This window comes from Mauremys mutica, chromosome 1 (assembly GCF_020497125.1).
Source record: "Mauremys mutica isolate MM-2020 ecotype Southern chromosome 1, ASM2049712v1, whole genome shotgun sequence".
Classification (NCBI taxonomy): Eukaryota; Metazoa; Chordata; order Testudines; family Geoemydidae; genus Mauremys; species Mauremys mutica.
The window spans coordinates 78884420-78894129 of record NC_059072.1 but is presented as its reverse complement, the minus strand read 5'-3'; the positions used below and the strand labels follow the sequence as shown (position 1 = coordinate 78894129).

Sequence of the window (9710 nt, the reverse complement as noted above, 5' to 3'; positions counted from 1 at the left end):
TCAGCCCTAAGCTTCAGGACTTTAGCTAAGGTGCAATAACTAGCAAAGATATAACTTGTATATTACAGTGTATAAAAAGCAAGGTTTGTAGGGTTGGTTTCTTTCATATGTGTTCCTTATCCCTCTGGAGTCACACCATGATGGGAAGGTATCTCCTGAATCTGAATCTGTTGTATTTGGCCAATGCTTATAACTGTATTGTGGCTAAGATACAGAATATAAGTGTACCTATGCTTGTATTGTATTTTGCATGCAGTAAACACTAAGTGGCCTTAGGAGTGATAAAAGAATACTTCTGTGGAAACTGAATTGTGGTAAACCTTAGTAAATTTATTAGGAAAATTATTTCCAACACTATTCCTTCCATAAACTCTGTACCCTGGTATTTCAGTCTCACACTCAGCATCTCTCATGTTCCACAATTATTTCTCAACACATTTCATTCTAATACAGACTAATTATTTGAGGATGCAACATGGTCCAGTAGAGCAAGGTCAGAAGACCTCAGTTCTGTTTCCACTTATGCCACTAACCTGCTGTGTATTCTGTGCCTCAGATTCCCAATCTGTAAAATAGGCAGAATTATATTTACTCTCCTTTTAGAGAGCTTTGAGACTTATGAGTATATTATTATTAATTATGTTACAGTAGCACCTACAGACCCCCAAATTAGACAACCCCTGCGCAAAAGAGCTTACAGCGGTCATTGTAAGTGAGCAAAGGGAATGTTCAATGAGACTCTTGTAAGATTTTTTTCATTAAAGGCCCTGATACAGCAAATCACTTAAAGCACATGCTTATCTTTAACGTTAACCTTAACGTTAACGTTAAGCACATGCTTAAGTGATTTGCTGGTTTGAGGCCTCAATGAAATCCTGACCTGTTTTACAGTACCAATATGCATTCTGTTTTCTTGGCCTGGCAGCTGCTAGGACAAGTTGCATGAGACTTGAGACTTTGTCTAATTGCAATATATATATATATAAAGAGTGAGAGAGAGAGAGAAATTCTCCAAAATATCTTTGCATCATGGACAGGGAAAAATGGCAGGCATGATTTATATTTTGAACTTCTATCATAAAACATCAAGTTATGCAACATAGCAGAATTAACACACTGCTGTTGAAACCTTAATTTTGTTTTTGTGTGTGTGTGTGATTTTTAACAGCAACTTTAGCATAGTATATTATTGTTATTGCATTAGCATGTAATACTCCATCTGTTTTTAATCTGAACAAACAACACTTGTTTGGGGGGATTCATTTAAAAATAGTATGTCAGGTAAGACTCAGGTCCTTATCCTTACAATATATTCCTTGGTTTTCATATACCTTTCATAAAACTTTTTTTTAAAATGCCTCTTAATTTTAGATCAGTGCTCAACTGGAAATTGAGTCTGAAATGATATTCTCGCCTCTAGGTTGTATTTTCTTTTAAGGGATGAGTAATTGGGTTTCTATCTGAGTATAATGCCTTCTGGATTCACCCATTTTTGTTTATATCCCTTGGTGAAAACTGATCCTAAAGATTAAAGAATCCATGGCTGTGATTTTAAGTTGGATTTATTGGTACAGTAGCTGCCCAGAAAGTGTAAAATAGATTGTGTGGCAAAGTACCTTCTCAGTCTCCCCAGCCTCTGCTGTTTTTAGCCCTGGGGAGACTGGCTTGGGCAACTGAAGTCCCTCTTAGGACTCAGGGGAAGTATGTTCCCTGTCTTCCCACCAGCCTTATTTAAAGTAAGTCTTTTTCCTGCCTTGTGGGAGAGCGTACTGCCGCTCCTCCTGGGGAGGCTTGCTGCTCCAACACTCCTGGCAGCCAAGCTCCTTCTCTCTCTCTGCTTCCCCCCCTCCTTCCTCCCAGGAAGGGGTTTAAAAAGGTCTCAGGCAGCCCCAAGTTGAAATCACCTGGTCCTAATTACCTTCAGGTAGCTCCCCCTCAGCTGATTCTAATTTGCTACCTTGGTAACCCTTTCTCAGCTGAACCTGATTGACCTGTAGTTGTCTCTCAGTTGATAAGGAGGAGGGCCTTTTAACCCTCTGGGACTGACTCCTACCCCCCTCTTGCAACTGTCTGTCCTGAGTTTATCACAATTGATAGAGAATTTACTTTGAAAACTCACAAGGGTGGTTCTGGATACACACTGGTATTTTAAGAAGTAGATTTATAAAATATTATTGTACATGTACCTGCCAGACAGCTGTCGTATGTAGAGAGTGTATCTCTGATCATGGCTAATTATGGGTAATATGCTCATCTTTCTTATTTGTACCTGAAACAGCCCCATGTTTCAAGGAAACTGAGTGGAAACTGCTTTTGAACCACCCCAAACTGAACCGCCATAAAAACAAAAGACTTTACTGTTGCCTTGCTTGCAGATTTGCACGGAATTGAGAGAACTATTTACCTGTGGCTCTATAACATAGAGCCTTATTCTCCCCTCCACACACAAATACAGGAAATGAAAAACCACTGGAACTAGGAAACAAGGCATGGGAGGGAAAGAGCAGCTGCTCTGTGACACTTATTAATTATTATCATTTATTATTTATTTTATTTCATTAATTGTATTACCATAGTGACTAGGCCAGGATCCTTTTATACTGGGTGCTGTGCATACAGAGAACGAAAAGATGGTTCCTGTTCCAAAGAACTTTCAGTCTAAGTACGCCCCCTTTCCTGATCCCTCAAATAAACCTCTCTACAATGACAGAAACATCAAGAGTTGGGGCTCTACAGGTAGGGGGAGGATCAGGGTGAGTGGGGCTCGGGTAGACACTTAGCATGGTGTCTGTCTGTCTAGGTAATTATACCTCCTTCTTCACCATGCTTTATGAACACTTTATACCATATAAGCTTTAATCACCTGGATCCTTTTCTCTCTCTTTGCCTTTACTTGTGGGTTTATTACTGTTTTTAATAGTCTCTTTTATACATGAACTCAAGGTCATAAAGTGAGCTTTATATTTTCTTTGGAAGGCAGTGGGGTTTGTGGTCATTCTGATCCCTTCTTGGGAGTAAGTTTTATAGATCTGGAGTAATAAAATCATTTACTGCTGACAGCAAGACACAGTTACTAGACAAATTGTCCCACAAGCCACCCAATACCCTTGGGAACCAGGGCACAACTAGAATTTTAATCCTTTATGTCCTAAAACACAATTACTTAAGCTAAGTGATGATGTTGCACGTAATAGTATGAGAAGTATCAATGCCAGAGACTCATTTTGTCAAATCCAGTTTGTTACAGTGGACTAGATGTCAGGAAGGCTGTCTCATGTTTTCATGGGTGTTTGACATTTCCATTCTTTTGGGGAAAGTTCATGGAAAAGTTATGACCATGGAGAGTGAAACATTATCTGCAGTAGCTTGGGACTATCCCATTGAGGGCTTTGAAAATTAGGAATGAAAATGTGAATTTTATTGAGGCGCAACTGAAAGGAGTGGAGCACTGGAAAAATGTGCTCTAAGCCAGTGTTTCTCAATCTTTTTAATACCAAGGACTGGCTTGCTGACTTCCTAAACTGTGCCATGAAGATGTCAGGGACCAGTGCTGGTTCACAGACTGGTCATTGAGAAACACTGCTCTAGGCTTTCTAAGTTGCTTTATAAGCAGGCTGCTTCATATTGAACTGATCAGAACTTTTTTTAAATGTCAGAATTTTGGTTCAAAGAAAGATGTAACATGTTGTATTAATCAATCCGGGAGGTCAGAAGTTCATGAATCACCAAGGTCAAGTCTGACACTGATAGGATGGGCTGTGGTCTTCCAGTCAGCAACAAGTGGAAGAGGACATTTTTCACAGCTGTGACATATTTGAGTAACCAGGTCTAATGCAGAGTAAAAAAGGATCTCGATACCCCAGGTCAACTTCAGCAGGCATTCATGGCGGTAGATGATTTAGTGATGGTGAGTTCTTTGAAATGCCCTCTTCTTCCATCAAACATCTTCTGTGTCTGGTTCAACTGATCAAGTTGGCAAGAGCAAATGGGACAAATGCCTACTTTTGCCAAGAAAATTGAGATGGCCAGGACAGGGCTTAAAAAAAGAGCCTGTCCCGGCCAAAACAGGACATATGGTCACCCTACTGATTTATCTTCTCTGAAGTAACAGACTATTGTACAAAGTATGTATAAAAGTGGCTTTTTGGGGGAGAAGAACAGACTTCTAATTGATGTCCTATGTGGTGGTGCTTGGTTTCAGCCAGATTTGAGATGTCATGCAGGAAGGTATGGTTGAAGTATTTTAATCAGGAAGTACAGAGATAGATGGAAAGTGGGAGAGCGAAGGAGGAAGAGTAACCAGATGTTTCCAGTCTTTGAAGGTTCATTTCTAGTTTTGGTCTGAGCTTTGGGTCAATTTTTATTTTATCCTTTCTGATTTGTCCAGCCCAAGTTGTCTATTTAACTCTGATCTCTGCAGTGGCTCTGCCTTTATCCAGTAGTTGCATAATCTAGGTTTTGTCCACCTCCTCTTTCAGATGGATGAGTGTTTCCCAAACTTACAACAGTTGTGTACCCCTTTTGAGACATTTGTCTTACCGGCGTACCCCTTCTCCGTTGAAGATAATTTGGGTGGGAGGGGTGGTAGCCACATTTTTATAACACACTCCTAATTCATTTCATTCTGGATTAAATATTTATTAGAAATAAATACAAAATTATATTACATACAGTTGAAACAAAACTTTTAATAGAAATAATAGTTACATATAGAAATAGTACTAGAAATAATTAAAATAATAGAAATGAATCAACAGTCTGGCAGAACAGCGTGTGTGTGTGTGTGTATATATATATGGTTAATTCATATCATTCTGAAATTAAAATATGCTGGTTTGGTTAGGTTAGTGAAGAAAGCACTAGTTTTAATACTTATTATTTCAGTACTGAAAATTTTTCAGTACAAACCAAACTATTCAGTGCGAGGGATGGAACTGCTTTTGACCAGACACTATCGCGGGGATATCTGGCTCGATGTTTGTGATCTTAAGACAAAGACGGGGCTCCACATCAATGAGACAATTTTGTTTTTTTGTTTTGATGCCAACCAGAGCAGAGAATCTGATCTCGCACAAATACAAGGTGGGAAAAGGCAGAAGATACTTGACAGCTTTGTCCGACAGAGCTGGATATTCAGAGCTAATACCCAACAAAATGACGTCAGTGTATTTTGCTCAAATTTTGTTTTCAGAAAGCTATCTGAAGCCAGCTCCAAGAGCTGCTGTTCTTCTGAAGCAGAGAGGTTATTTGGCAATGTTTGAACATTGATGATAAAAGGTTCCTCATGCATTCAAAGGTGCCGTCCAGTTCAGGGAAATACTTACGAAGATCTTTCTGCAAGCTTTCCAAATGCTGTTTCATGGTTTGCAACACATCACTATCAAGTTTGTTAGTTGAATTTATTACTAAGTCATGAAGAGATGGAAAGGAATCCAGTTCATGACGACTAAGATGTTTATGCCACAGTTTCAATTTTGCGACCATGGCGCTCACTTTGTCTTGAACATGGAATATGGATATGAGTTTCCTTTGCAAGGATAGATTGAGGTTGTTTAAATGAGCAAAGATATCTGCAACATATGCTAATTTGCATAGCCATTTCCAGTCGTGTATATGGTCTCGCAGGTTAAAGGTTTCATCTATAAAACTTGCAGTTCTTCTTGCAGCTCAAACAGGCGATTCAGAACTTTTCCACATGAAAGCCAATGCACTTCAGTGTGAAATAGGAGTTTGTGTAATCACTGCCCATCTCATCACAAAGCTGAGAAAACAGACGGGCGTTCAGAGGGCGGCCTTTCACAAAATTGATTATTTTTACAGCTTCATCCAGTACTTGCTTTAGATCTGCTTGCATGTTCTGGGTGGCAAGTGTTTCCCTGTGAATGCAACAATGAGTGGATTTTGCTTCTGGTGCAACAGCTTGAATACGTGCAACAACTCCTTTCTTCAAACCAATCATGGCTCTGGCGCCATCCGTGCTTATTCCAACACAACGAGTCCAATCCAAGTCATTGTTTTTGATAAAGTCATCAATAACTTTAAAATAGCTTCTCCAGTTGTATGTGTTGGCATAGGTTGGCAGAACAAAATATCATTGTCGACTTCATTATTCAGCTCGTATCTGACAAACAACAAAAGATTAGCTAAATTCATCCGCTTGCAGTGCATAGTAGTGACTCTTTTGTACTCTTGATAATAATTGCTGCTTTATGTTTGAGGCCATATCTGTGATTCTACGATGAACAGTGTTATTTGAGAGGGGGATACAATCTATACCTTTGCTAGCCTTGTCTCCAGTCATCACTTGCACCATTACTTTGGCTGCAGGTTTTACTAATGTCTCGCCAATCACTTCAGCAGCTCCGGACTTTGCAATTAAGTACGCCACACTCTATGAAGCTTCCAAAGCTTTCATATTTTCACCGCCCATCACATTACAAATTGTTTTCTGGGACTTTTGGAGATCTTTGTGCCTATTTTCAAAGAATTCTACGGGTTTTCCCTCGTATTCTTTGTTTGCCATCGAAATGGCGTTTTAGATTGGATGGTTTCATACTTTCATTTGTGAGAGTCTCATCACAAATCGCACATAGTGGAACAAGCTCCATCTCATTGCCAGTCCACGAAAATCCCAGTTTAAGATATTCTTCAACATATTTGCAGGCTTTTTTCGTTTTCTTTGCCGCTGATACGTTCAATAAACTTACAGATGGCTCACACGGTTCACTAATTTTGTCATCACAATTGTCTGATGTAGCCATATCACTGCATTTTTCGGCATAATTATCACTAACATTCGTATTTCCTTCATAATTTTCTTTTGTATGTTTCAAACTTCCCATTTTTAGCCAGCGATCCATTGTAAATGAGTTTAACAAAAACAAAAAGAGAGAAATTTTGTATATTAATACACACCAAGTATGTATTTGCTACGATCTTTAGATTACTATGAGTAGTTATTCACTTTTATCTTTTATCCATCAGTATGACTTCTGCGCATGCCACAAAGGCAAGTGTATTGCCTGAGCCACGGTAATGTGCACGCATGGTTTGCGTCGGCTCTGCTGTGCTATTAGATGTTACTGAACACATTATCATATTAGTTACAATGTAAACCTGTGTGTATTTCTACTGGACAAGTGTACACCATTCTTAGATATTAAATTTTAGTGAATTGTTTTCTGCTGCTAAAAAAACCCAACCCTATGATAAAGTAAAATAAAAAATTCTGATGCATACCCCTTGAAACCCTTTCACGTACCACCAGGGTATGTGTACCACACTTTGGGAAACACTGGATTAGAGAACAGCAGCCTGAATGAACATATCCATTTAACATGAGACATTAAATGGATTAAATATGTAAATTAACATGGCACATATTAACCTGTCTGGACGGGACATCAAGCAGGTGACACCGTCAAGTGTTTGGGCACCATCATAGACAGTGCTGAAGGATGCTCGAAAGATGTGGACACTCGTATAGCAGCAGCTATTGCCATGTTTCAGCACTTCAGCAGCCTCTGTGGGTACATCATGTCATCAGAGTTGATACAAAGCTGCGGATGTATAAAACCAGTTCTACAAACTCAGCATGGGAGTGAAACGTGGGCACCGAAGAAGGCTTAAGAACACTGGATTGACATTTTCGTTGTCTCAGTCAACTGCTCCAAATCAAGTGGCAGGATAAAATCAGAAACTAGGCTATTTGGAACCAAAGTCAGCAGCGGTCTCCATCAGCACTGGTACAGCTTCAACAGCTTTCTTGCTATGGATATATTATTATAAGAATGGAAGATCAATGAATTCCAAAGCATGTATAACAAGGAATGCCACTACATGGCCAGCACTCACATAGGCTCCCAAAAGCGTCAGTGGCCTGACAGGATTGTCAGTGATGGACGTAAACTGATTATACAGTCAGACTATTTTAAGCACCTTGCCAGAGACTGATCCAGATGGTGCTTGATTTGTAAGGATGCCACATCCCTTTGGGATTTCCGATGATGATGATGATGACCACAAGATTGAGGGTGCCTCTACACTAGAGATTTATAGTATTGCAGCTCAATACAGTGTGATTGCTCTGAGTGGTGTGTGTGTAATTTAGGGTAGTGGGTGAAGCTGAAACCAGCTGGGGCCCTGCATGCAGCAGTGCTCTGAGCTTTCAAAGCTGTCACTGAAAGGTAGATAGGGGCATTCTGGGATAGTCCTGCAGGGGCTGGAAGCATTGTTGTAGCTTTTATACTAGCACTTGTAGTTTATTCTAGCACTGCACCATGAGAGACCAACATTGTGGTGGACAACATGGTGGTTAGCCTTGCTCATGGCAGTGGCAATCCAAATGATAGAATTAAAGTTTGGAACCTTTTTTTTTGCACGGAATTGTACAGCGTTTCAAGTGATCAAAGGGGTCCAAATGGTGGGTAGCACAGCAAATTTCTCTGCTGCAGATAATGCCAGTATCACACACAGAGTAGAAAAAATTAGCTAAGGAGAAGCAGCAGACACAGAAATGCAGTCCGGCTGGATCTTGAACAAGGAGCTGTTTTTCTGAAATTCTGAAAGTGCCTATATAACATATCTGTCAGTTTTTACTGCAAGATGTGGTTTGCTTTTGCCATCTAATGGCTTTGTTCATAATGTACAGATGTGTTCATAAATTAGACTAGAAATATACTATCCTTTGTTTATGTCCTACTTATTTATTCTCAATGGGGAAATAACCCACTATGGGGCCAGGTCCTCAGATTGCAGAAATCAACAGACCCAATTTACAACAACTGAGGATCTGCCTATGAGACTCTAAAACTTTCTCTTTGGAAACCATGACATATTCTTTTCCTGAGCAGGGAGTGGTCAATGAAGAGGTCTTTAAAATATAATAGAAACTTAGTTGCCTCTAACTAGTTCATGCTTTGAACAACATTTGACTACAAATTCTAATAGTTTAAAAATAAAAATATCCATAACATTAATATTTGTAGCATAACAGTATACTAAAAACAAAAGCTGGGAGTCAAAATATTGTCAGGGCCTGTAAAGTGGGCTGTCTGACCTATTGGTTGGAACCAGTAGCAGCATGAGTCTGACTTTGACCCCAGCTTTCATCCTTGCAGAAGTCCCACCAAGGTTACAGAGTCAGAGTCAGTAATTGGGTCAGGGTGAGGAAGCAGGAACCAGGCATGGTAAAAGAGGCAGGGACAAGGCATGGTAGGTAGCAGGAACAAGGAATAGGAGCAAGGCAAGGGAGCAAGGACTTGATCTCAGAAGTCTGGACAGCAACAGGCCTAGCAACTGGTTTCTCAGACAAAGGATGGGCCAGGAACAGGAATCTTTATACTCGGTGGTGTCCAGTCAGCAGTCTGCTATTGTCATTTGACCCTGCTGAGTCAGCAGGTGTAGCTTCTGGTGGAGAAGAGGGGTATTAGCAATAGTTCCCTCATCAGCACTTGCAGCTTAGTGATGTAGAGGATAATGCTCCTGCTTAGCAATCCCATAAGCCTGGGTTTGAGACTTGCGGACCTGAAACCACCCCCTGCCATCTAGGGTGATTCCTGGATAATACAGGGCAAGGCCTCTCAGGATGATTCCTGTGGAAGGCCTGTACTTTTTCAGGGGAGTGCACATGATGAGCTGGCTCCCAAGATTGTTCTTTGGTCCCATAGCCCTCCCAGTCAATCAGATAGTACAGTACCACTGCACATTTG

At 40.3% G+C, this 9710-nt stretch overlaps 1 pseudogene; it reads right to left on the bottom strand.

Moving 5' to 3' along the window:
* Window positions 1-5639: 5639 nt before the first annotated feature.
* On the bottom strand, window positions 5640-6223 carry LOC123378817 (annotated as a pseudogene).
* Between the last annotated feature and the right edge of the window lie 3487 nt (window positions 6224-9710).